Source organism: Rhinoderma darwinii, chromosome 3 (genome assembly GCF_050947455.1).
Source record: "Rhinoderma darwinii isolate aRhiDar2 chromosome 3, aRhiDar2.hap1, whole genome shotgun sequence".
In the NCBI taxonomy this organism is placed as follows: Eukaryota; Metazoa; Chordata; class Amphibia; order Anura; family Rhinodermatidae; genus Rhinoderma; species Rhinoderma darwinii.
Window position 1 is genome coordinate 339,205,744 of NC_134689.1, and position 12,002 is coordinate 339,217,745.

A 12,002-nucleotide genomic window follows, 5' to 3' on the forward strand; every position below is an offset into this window, starting at 1 on the left:
GAACTTTTGACAGCAGCGGCCAGCGAGGGGTGAGCAGAGTTCAATAGGTGAAATGCTGGTGACAGTTTCCCTTTAATGAAAACTACAGATTGATCCGGCAAAAAATAAGCCCCAACACAGCTCTGTCGGCGAAAAAATGAAAAAGTTCTGGCTCTCAGAATATGGCAACACAAAATGTGCAGAGTGTGTTCCAAAGGGGGAATAAGATCGGGCACCATTTATCAGTGCAACACTGGCCACATATCTTTCTCTTGTTATGCCCTGATGTACTCCACACAGATTACATATGCCCCCACATAGTTACATAGTTACCTAGTTAGTACAGTTGAAAAAAGACACATGTCCATCGAGTTCAACCCAAGGAATGGGAAAGGGAAGGGAAAAATTTCTACACATTGACATAAGAGATTATATTTTTTTGTTCTAGGAAATTATCTAAGCCTTGTTTTTAAAGCCATCTACTGTAGCTACTGTGACTGCATGGAAAGACCCACCTTTTATTTTCTTCTTTAACTCCCATCCGCTCTATTAAATAAATTATGTAAATAAATAAAGGACACCTCTTTATGGTAAATCTGGGGAATGTTCACAGCTTTATTAACTCATACATAACCAATTAAATGATTGGCCTGAAGGCTTAAATTAACATAATCTCTTCCTCCTTTCCTGATACGCTCCAGTTGCTGCCCAGTAGCGGGCATGTAGGGTGTCCTATCCCGCATTCAAAACCATAGCTCTGCCAGCTCTGACATTTGCAATAAAAGAAAAGAAAACCAAAACAACCATACCAGGTACAGATCCAAAATCATATCACCACATAAACCAAAGGGAGGGCGGAAGCTTGTTACTTCACACTGCAGCAGAAGGTAAAGAGGGGGCTCTGCCCTTGAACTCTACCCTATATCCCTCATGCCACTCCTCCTTTAGCACATTCGCCCAATCATGCTCCTGGGCATTTTTTCAACTTTTGTAACCACCTACTCCACTTCCCTGCAGTCCCTGGCGCTCTCCATATGCGGTTCAGTGACATCTAGACTGAATGGAAAGACCCACATTTTATTTTCTTCTTTAACCCCCATCCGCTCTATTAAATAAATTATGTAAATAAATAAAGACTAGGACACTTCTTTATGGTAAATCTGGGGAATGGCCACAGCTTTATTAACTCATACATAACCAATTAAACGATTGGCCTGAAGGCTTATATTAACATAATCTCTTCCTTCTTTCCTGATAAGCCCCAGCTGCTGCCCAGCAGTGGGCATGTAGGGTGTCCTATCCCTCCCTCAAAACCATAGCTCTGCCAAGGAGGGGAATCGAGAAACCTCCTCAAATTACCGACCACCCCCACCCAAAAGCGCCAAACCCTTCTATGCTCCATCCTTGATGCCCAATAAGAAAATGTCCAAGCCGATCTCATTCAGATGCACGCCATCAGGACCCAACAGGGCTTTCTTATCCCCTTCCAGCTCGTGATGCCGGCCAGGGAGCGCACGAAAGGAGAGATACGGATGTTCAACAAACTATACTGGCAACATTCTGGCAACTATACTGGCAACATTCAATACTGGCAACATTCCTCGCAACCCTCCAAAACATACGCGCAACTATCTCCGACCAAACTAAAATACACCGGTTAAAGAGTGAACGCAAACTATCCAGAACAGTTTTTATCAACGATAGTAGTTCCGCTAATTTGATTTGTCCCAAAACATTGCCCCCTGCGTTAACTATAATGACCACCGGCCCCGACACATGCCGGCTAATGGCGACTATTTCGGGCAACACTTTTACCCACCATAAGCCCCTAATGCCTCTCCAATGCACGTTGCAGTTCCTGAGGCCCAACGAAGCACCAAGGGGGCGCCGAGAAGCGCGTTCGGAAGCCCAATGAACATATGAATGCCCAACAATCAATACTTGGGGCCTGGAAAAACCTACCAAAACATAAAACGAATCAAATAAAAATATACAAACCACTTAAAGTAAATCAGGCCTTACATAAGATTTGTAACAGTTAGACTTCCATCGACCTAAACGCCGGATGAAACGCCGGCAAACCCAGCTACTTCTGGAAAGACTTGAAAACAGCTGTAAACTGAAAACGGGTGAGAGAGAGGAAATTAGCGTGAATTAAAAATTGCGTTCCCACGGGTCTCCGGGACCTGAAGTCCTAGAGAGCGGCTACCGGGCATAAATCACCCCCAAGCGACTGAGCGACAATCATTCGCCTTTACCAGCCTGATCAGTTTTCGATTTACGCACGCAGATCCGTATCGCATCTTGTAAGAAAACTACGTTGTCTGCCGGCAGGCCCCCCTCCTTCCTAACACTAGGGGCTACCAATTCGCTTATCCTGAAAACACAGAAAAAATCCATTATAAACGCTGTTTAAAACAAACACTGCTCATAATGCTCCACACAAACCTCCAACAATATTCTAACGATTTTAGAAAGTAAGGACACGGGCCAACCCATGGCGCACGAGATATGTTCCTTCTTCCATCCCTTCAGTGCCTGGCGGACTACAAATTCCTTCGTAACATCTCAGGCACCCCACAACTTTAACATAAACGCCACCCCAAATAAAAACGTATTCACCACAGAAGCGCTACGACCTACCTGCCGCAAATGGACCAGTAAGTCCAACGTGATATCGAGATGCCCCTCGAGGAACCAAGCCAAGGGGTGAGACCCTCAAGTTTTGATATGGAGGCTCTGTAAAGGGGCCAGCCATTCTCCCTAACGCAATTTCTTTTGAAAACTCCTCCCTGACCACGTCGATGTTATCTTTCACTGATTTTAGGTTGTCTGCTAACATAAATACTGATGACGCTTCAAAAGGAAAAAAAGAAACCCTCGCCAAAACCATTAGCGAGAGCCTCTGACTTCTGTATCCTGTGGTACCGATCTAACCTCGGCCCCATCGCATGGACGCTCACCGGTGTTCTCTGCCATGCCGGAGTGGGCACCTTTACCAGGTTGTTTGACCCTGCGGCTTCATCGAAGTGCCGCGTGAACGCCCCCGCAGATGGAGCATTCATGATGTAACTTGCAGGTTGCAAAGAACCTGCAATGTCCCTCATTATTTAGCCAACAGGCTCCTGTAGGGCGTGCAGCCGCTGATTCCGGAGCTGTTCCGGAACCCGCGGCCCCACTGGGAAAGGGTCTAACCTGCTTCCCACTAACCTGTCGCCCAACCAATCTCGGACGAGAAACCAAATGGCGACAAAATTCTTCATCGTAGCGCAACCAAGCCGCACCCCCGTGCAGCCTGTGGGCACTAAAAATGGTGTCGAAATACACGAACAGCTCTGCACCCTTTTCGGGATGACGCTGACAGACTATATGGGCCAGGGTAGCGAGACCCTGAAGCCAATTATTGAACATTCTAGCAACCTTAACCTTTTTATCAGAACCTTTTTTGAAACTGCGCTCCTTATCCACCGTCACCTGTTCTACCGAGATCAAGGACCAAATATCTACAAACTAATTTTTCAAATTTTTTCCTTGGTCTTGGCAGATAGATGAGTGTTGAGAGAAGCCACCTCACAGAACAGGAAATCCCTAAGGCTGGGTTCACACGTGGCGGAATTTCACTTAAATTCCGCTGCGGACACTCCGCAGCGTTAATCCGCAGCGGAGCCGTTTCTGCATTGACTTCCACTTCTATTTAGAAGTGTTCGTTTAGACGATGCGTAACATTCCGCTGCGGAGCATAGGCTGCGGAGCGGAATTTGGTGTCCGCAGCATGCTCTGTCTGTTGCGGAGCAGTGGCGGACTCATGGCGGAATTTCTCCATTGACTTCAATGGAGATTCTAAGTTCCGCAATGAAGTCCGCAGCTGTCATGCACATGTTATGTGTGCTGCGGATGCGTCTTGCTTTTTTGCCATGACATTTCTTCATTCTGGCTGGACCTATGTATTTCTAGGTCTACAGCCAGACTGAGGAAGTCAATAGGGCTCCCGTAATGACGGGAGCGTTGCTAGGAGACGTCTATAAATAGTCACTGTCCAGGGTGCTGAAAGAGTTAAGCGATAGGCAGTAACTGTTTCTGCACCCTAGACAGTGACTACCGATCACAATATACAGCAACCTGTAAAAAAATATAAGTTCATACTTACCGAGAACTCCCTGCTTCTGTCTCCAGTCCGGCCTCCCAGGATGACGTTTCAGTCTAAGTGACGGCTGCAGCCAATCACAGGCCAAGCACAGGCTGCAGCGGTCACATGGACTGGCGCGTCATCCAGGGAGGTCGGGCTGGATGCCGAAAGAGGGACGCGTCACCAAGACAACGGCCGGTAAGTATGAAATTCGTTTACTTTCACTAGGGAAAGTGCTGTCCCTTCTCTCTATCCTGCACTGATAGGGAGAAGGGAAGCACTTTTCCCGCAGTCCGCAGCAGCTAGTCCGCATCAATTTACTGCACATTTTGTGCAGATCCGCAGCAGAATCTGCAACGCAGATTCTGTGCGGCATTGATGCGGACAGTTGCGGAGGAAATCCGCCACGTGTGGTCATGCCCTAAAAGTCAAACAAGCTAAATTAGCTAAATTAGCTAAAACTCCTCCCTGACCACGTCGATGTTATCTCTCACTGATTTTAGGTTGTCTGCTAACATAAATACAGATGACGCTTCAAAAGGAAAGAAGAAACCCTCGCCAAAACCATTAGCGAGAGCCTCTGACTTCTGTATCCTGCGGTACCGATCTAACCTCGGCCCCATCGTCTTTTTGGGGGTGTTTACACTTTTTTGGCACCACAAGACATCTTCAAACCTGACATGGTGTCTAAAATATATTCTAATAAAAAGGAGGCCCCAAAACCAAAAATCAACTGGGTGCTCCTTTGCTTCTGAGGTCTGTGCTTCAGTGCATTACAACACAAGGGCCACATGTGAGATAGTTCTAAAAACTGCAGAATCTGGGCAATAAATATTGAGTTGCGTTTATCTGGTAAAATCGTTTGCGTTAATGAAAAAAATGGATCAAAATGAAATTTCGACAAAAAAATGTTAATTTGTAAATTTCAGCTCCACATTGCTTTCATTTGTGAAAAGCCTAAAGGGTTAAGAAACTTTGTAAATGCTGTTTTTAATACTTGGAGGGGTGCAGATTTTAAAATGGGGTGATTTATGGTGTGTTTCTAATATATAGGACCCTCAAAGCCATCTGAGAACTGAACTGGTCCCTAAAAAAATAGGTTTTGGAAATTTTCTTGAAAATGTGAGAAATTGCTGCAAAAGTTAAAAGCCTTATAACGTCCTAGAAAAATAAAAGGACTTTAAAAAAACCGATGCCAACATAAAGTAGACATATGGTAAATGTTAACTAGTAACTATTTTGTGTGCTATTACTATCTGCCTTATAAGCAGATACATTTATATTTACAAAAATGCAAATTTTTGATAATTTTTGTGTTTTTCATAAACACTGAATGTATCGACCAGATTTTACCACTAACATAAAGTACAATGTGTGACAAAAAATAAATAATCTTAGAATGGCTTAAAAAATATAATGCATTCTAAAGTTATTACCACATAAAGTGACACATCACATTTCACCTCCCCATACGTGTGCAGCTGAGTGCAGCATGTAATGGGGAGGGCTGCACAAACCCTGGGGCACTTTAATTTTTTTTCTACCTCCCACCCAGTGGCCCCCACTATGGCCGGAGGCTCCGCTAGCAGCCGCTATGGCTGCTACAGCGCGACGCTACTGAACACTACGGCAGAGCAGGTATCTCCCCGCTCTGCCATTAAACAAAAGACATGTATCCCCTATCCACAGGATAGGGGATACATGTGTGATCGCTGGCATTGATAGGGAGAACGGGGGACTGAAAGTCCCCTGAAGTTCTCCATCACAAACCTCGGACTTCCGGGGTCTGTGCCGGCAGCTCCCTAGTAATGAATGGAGCGTCGGTCACGCTTGTGCGCATGCGTGACCAGCGCTCCTTTCATTTTTATTGAGCTGGGCAGACTCCGGAAGTCAGAGGTTAGTCATGGAGAACATTGGGGGACTTTCGGTCCCCCGTTCTCCCTATCTCTGCCAGCGATCACACATGTATCCCCTATCCTGTGGATAGGGGATACATGTCTTTTGTAGGACACACTGTAGGTCAGATTTTTTTTGGGGGGTTGTGGATGTACGGCGTTACCTACAGGGGGGGCTGTATGGCGTTTCCTACAGGGGGGGCTGTATAGCGTTACCTGCAGGGGGGCTGTATAGCGTTACCTACAGGGGGGCTGTATAGCGTTACCTACAGGGGGGCTGTATAGCGTTACCTACAGGGGGGCTGTATAGCGTTACCTACAGGGGGGCTGTATAGCGTTACCTACAGGGGGGCTGTATAGCGTTACCTACAGGGGGGGCTGTATGGCGTTACCTACAGGGGGTTGTATGGCGTTATCTACAGGGGGGGCTGTATGGCGTTATCTACAGGGGGGCTGTATGGCATTACCTACAGGGGGCTGTATAGCGTTACCTACAGGGGGGGCTGTATAGCGTTACCTACAGGGGGGCTGTATAGCGTTACCTACAGGGGGGGCTGTATGGCGTTACCTACAGGGGGGCTGTATGGCATTACCTACAGGGGGGCTGTATGGCATTATCTACAGGGGGGGCTGTATGGCGTTATCTACAGGGGGGCTGTATGGCGTTACGTACAGCGGGGGGCTGTATGGCGTTACCTACAGGGGAGGCTGTATGGCGTTATCTACAGGGGGAGTCTGTATGGCGTTATCTACAGGGTGGGTTCTGTATGGCGTTATCTACAGGGGGAGTCTGTATGGCGTTATCTACAGGGGGGACTCTGTATGGCGTTATCTACAGGGGGGGTTCTGTATGGCGTTATCTACAGGGGGGATGTATGGCGTTATCTACAGGGGGGACTCTGTATGGCCTTATCTACAGGGGTTCTGTATGGCGTTCTCTAGAGGGGGGCTGTATGGCATTCTCTACAGGGGGGCTGTATGGCGTTCTCTACAGTGGGGGCTGTATGGCGTTCTCTACAGTGGGGGCTGTATGGCGTTATCTACAGAGGGGGCTGTATGACGTTATCTACAGGGGGCTGTATGGCGTTATCTACAGGGGGGCTGTATGGCGTTATCTACAGAGGGGGCTGTATGGCGTTATCTACAGAGGGGGCTGTATGGAATTATCTACAGAGGGGGCTGTATGGCGTTATCTACAGGGGGGCTGTATGGCGCTATCTACAGGGGGGCTGTATGGCGTTATCTACAGGGGGGACTGTATGGCGTTATCTACAGGGGGGCTGTATGGCGTTATCTACAGGGGGGGCTGTATGGCGCTATCTACAGAGGGGGCTGTATGGCGTTATCTACAGGGGGGCTGTATGGCGTTATCTACAGGGGGATAATGGCGCTATCTACAGAGGGGGCTGTATGGCGTTATCTACAGGGGGGCTGTATGGCGTTATCTACAGGGGGGGCTGTATGGCGTTATCTACAAGGGGGGGTTGTGTGACACCCAGGGGATGTGGGGCCCCAGTCAAAAGTTTGCTATGGGGCCCAGTCTTTCCTAGCTACGCCCCTGCTCCCACCGTTATTTAGATATCGGTGCAGTTATATTTGGCGCCCGATATTTAAATAACCCGCTGAACAGTCAACGGGGCGTGTACTGTCAAGGGGGCGTATTACTATGGCTGTGACACTGTCCAATCAGATATGGACAGTGCCACAGCATGAGAGAGTGTGCGATTGCAGTCTCTTCATCCGAACAGGCAAGGGGGCGTGTCAGTGCTACAGTTAGGTCCAGAATTATTTGGACAGTGACACAATCTTCATGATTTGGTCTCTGCATGACACCACGTTGGATTTGAAATGAAACAACTGAGATGCAACTGTATATCCTGTGAAACGTTTTCTACACAGCCTCCTCATTTCAGAGGATCAAAAGTAATTGGACAAATTAACATTACCATAAATAAAATGTTTTATTTAACACTTTGTAGAGAATCCTTTGCAGGCAATGACTGCCTGAAGTCTGGAACCCATGGACATCACCAAACGCTGGGTTTCCCCCTTTGTGATGCTTTGCCCGGCCTTTACTGCAGCTGTCTTCAGTTGTTGCTGCTTTGTGGGTCTTTCTGCCTTAACAGGTTCCCGACCGCTGGCCGTATTTATACGGCCAGCGGTCAGGGTCTCTAAAGTCCGCCGTATAGACTATTTACGGCGGCACTTCAGAGACTGTGCACGCGCGATCGCGTGCACACAGCTCTGTGCCCTGGCTGTTGCTAACAGCCATGGGCACTGGGCAGAATGTCAGGGGTCAATCTTTTGGCCCCTGAACATGTGATCGCTGTGACAACCAATCACAGCGATCACATGCATTTCTGCATAGAAAACAGTGTGCACGCGATCGCGTGCACACAGCCCTGTGCCCACGCTGTTACCAACAGCTCTGGGCACTGGGCAGAGTATCAGGGACCAATCTGATGGTCCCTGAACATGTGGTCGCTGTGAAAACCTATCACAGCGACCACATTTGTTTTATTTTGACTTTTCTGGCAGTAAATCTCCTGCCTCTTTTCTTCTCCTCAAACATTGTTTCAGTTTGAGGAGAAGAAGAGACTCGGGAGAATTGCTGCCAGAAGATTACAGTTACAGTTACACAAAAAATACAGTTACACTCTAAAACATTCTCTGTATAGATAGATTTCTATCTATCTATACAATCTATCTATCCATCTATCTTTTTCTATCTATCTATCTACCTTTCTATCTTTTATTCTATTAGAATAGGCAGGTAGGGAGTATATAATTATATATATATCCACATATATATAATATATATAGCAATAGCGGTTTATTTTTTTGTTAGCGGTAGTGTAGATATATATAGCAGTTAGTTTGTGTGTTTTATATAAAAAAAAACAAAAAAAAACAAAACAATTTGATTAGTTAGTGTTAGTGTTAGTTACGTTATGGCGAGGAAGTTGTTTAGTGCCGAGGAGGCATACGCCATGCTGTGGTCTGAGTCGGAGACCGCATCAGAGATGGCGTCCGAGATGGAACCTGTTTTAGGTAGTGACGATGACAGCGTCACTTCAGGTTCATCTTCAGGGGACGTTGTCCCTGATACAGTTGAAACTGCAGAACTTGAAAGCGCAGGGCCAAGTAGCGCTGTAGCACGGGACAGCCTGGTCCCTTCAGTCCAGGCTCTTGTATGGGCACCTGCCCCATCTTTTGGGCCTAGAATCCACGGATTTACTGCCACTCCTGGCATAACCGTGGACAATACAAATTTTGTCCAAATGGATTACTTCCATTTATTTATAACGGACGACATCCTAAATCAGATTGTCCACGAAACAAATTTATATGCCACTCAATATATAAGGCAGAAACCTTCATCCACCCATGCCAGAGATTGGACGCCCACCAATTTGCTGGAATTAAAAAAAAATTTGGGGCTCACCCTAAATATGGGTATTGTCAAAAAGCCCTCCATTAGGTCTTACTGGTCAACAAGACCCGCCCAAGCCACCCCAATATATTCTGCAGTAATGCCCAGGTCTCGTTATGAGACAATAATGAGGTTCCTCCACTTCAATGACAACGCACAGGCCCCCCCAAGTACCGATGCAAACCGGGATCGGTTGTTCAAAATAAGACCGCTAATAAATTCCCTGAATAATTTATTTCTGCAACTCTACACCCCTGAGCAGAATGTAAGTGTGGACTAATCCCTCCTCAACTTTCATGGCAGACTTAGCTTTCGCCAATATCTACCTTCAAAAAGGGCAAGATATGGCGTTAAGCTCTACAAATTGTGTGAAAGCGGGTCAGGATATACCACCGCCTTCAGAATTTATGAAGGGCGGGACCGCACAATAAATGTTCCTGGATGCCCCCCTGATCTTTCCACCAGCAGTAAGATCGTGTGGGAGATAATGCAGCCTCTGCTTCACAAGGGGTACCACCTGTACTGCGATCATTTTTATTCCAGTGTGCCCCTGTTTAGGCATTTGCATGCTGCAAGGACTGGGGCATGTGGTACCATGCGCAAAAACCGAATTGGTTTTCCACAGCAATTAGTGGGGAAGCGCATGGTAAAGGGGGACTCCTGTGCTTATGCATCTGAAGAATTGCTGGCGGTCAAGTTCAGGGATCGCAAAGATGTGTATGTGCTAAGCACGATTCATACCGCAGGAACAGTGGCAGTGAGGGAAAGGGGGGCAACATCGGACAAGCACAAACCAGTGAGCGTGTCCGAATATAACAAGTACATGGGGGGGTGGATTTAAGCGACCAGGTTTTACAGCCCTATTTAGTAAAACGCAAAACTAAAACCTGGTACAAAAAAGTGGGCATTTATTTGTTACAGGTGGCCATCCACAACTCATTTGTGCTCTACAAAAAAAACAGAGGCAGAGACACATACCTGGATTTCCAGGAAAAAATTATTGAAGGCCTCATTTTTGATGTTCAGGACACCCGAGAATGCCCCCAGTCTGAGGATGTCACGCGACTGACTGAAAGACACTTCATCAGTCGGATTCCCCCAACACCAACCAGAAGCAACCCTCAGAAAAAGTGCCGCGTCTGCAGAAAAGACGGGCACCGCAAAGATTCCCGATATTTCTGTCCCTCATGTCCCTCACAACCAGGCCTGTGCATTGAGCCATGTTTTAAAAAATACCACACTGTTCTGAATTATTAGATTTTAGTTAATTCGTTAAAAATATATTTGCCCTACATTAAGTTTTTATTTTTCCCCTGATTTTACTCCAAGGGTGAGGGAGGGAATGGGTGGGGGGTGGATGTCATGTTTGCATATTCTCTAAAGTTCATCTGCTGGAGAGCTCCATTTGCATAAACCTGCAATTTCTTATTTTAGAAAACCCCAAAAAATAAATTCCCATTATACCCCTAGATGAATATTTTGGGATTTCTGCTTCAAGAGCAGATATTTTGGAAGTGTTATAGAAACTCTGTTGAGTTTTGTAAAACCAGCTTTGAAAAAAAGCGATTTGTGAAATAATCTTCTTCTATCGTCCGCCCTCCTACTTCTCTATGTGATAAATAAGGCACACATATTTGGTATCCCCATGCACAGGAGAAGTGGAAGAATGTGAAAGGAGATGAATTTTGGCCGTGGTCTATGCCGTGTGTGAAAAATGCTGGTATAAACTGACGCATTTGCTAAAAAATTGCTAATTTTATTTTGATCCATCTTATTCAAGAAACTTTCAGAAGAAAACTGGACTGTCTAAAAATATGATAAACCCCTTGAAGAAAACCTTGTGGGGTCTACTTGCGTGAATGAAGTAATTTATGGGGTGATTCTAATCTTTCAGCAGCATTAGGCCCCCAGAAAACAGTATGCGGCTATAAAATCAAGTGCAGAATTCCTGGACCGAAAAGGCCAAAAAGCCTCCTTTTATGCCAAGCCCTGGCACATGCCCGTGAATAAAGCACACATATTTGGTATCCCCATGCACAGGAGAAGTGGAAGAATGTGAAATGCGATGAATTTTGTCCGTGGTCCATTTTGTGTGTGAAAATACTAGCATAAACTGACGCATTTGTTAAAAAAAAAGGTAATTTTATTTTGATCCATCTTATTCAAGAAACTTTCAGAAGAAAACTGGACTGTCTAAAAATATGATAAACCCCTTGAAGGAAACCTTGTGGGGTCTACTTGTGTGAATGAAGTCATTTATGGGGTGATTCTAATGTTTCAGCAGCATTACGCCCACCAGAAAACAGTATGCGGCTATAAAATCAAATGCAATATTCCTGGACCGAAAAGCCTCCTTTTATGCCAAGCCCTGGCACATGCCCGCACAGTGAATAAGGCACACATATTTGGTATCCCCATGCACGGGAGAAGTGGAAGAATGTGAAAGGAGATGAATTTTGTCCGTGGTCTATACCGTGTGTGAAAAATACTAGCCTAAACTGACGCATTTGCTAAAAAATAGCTGATTTTTTTTTGTTCCATCTTATTCAAGAAACTTTCAGAAGAAAAC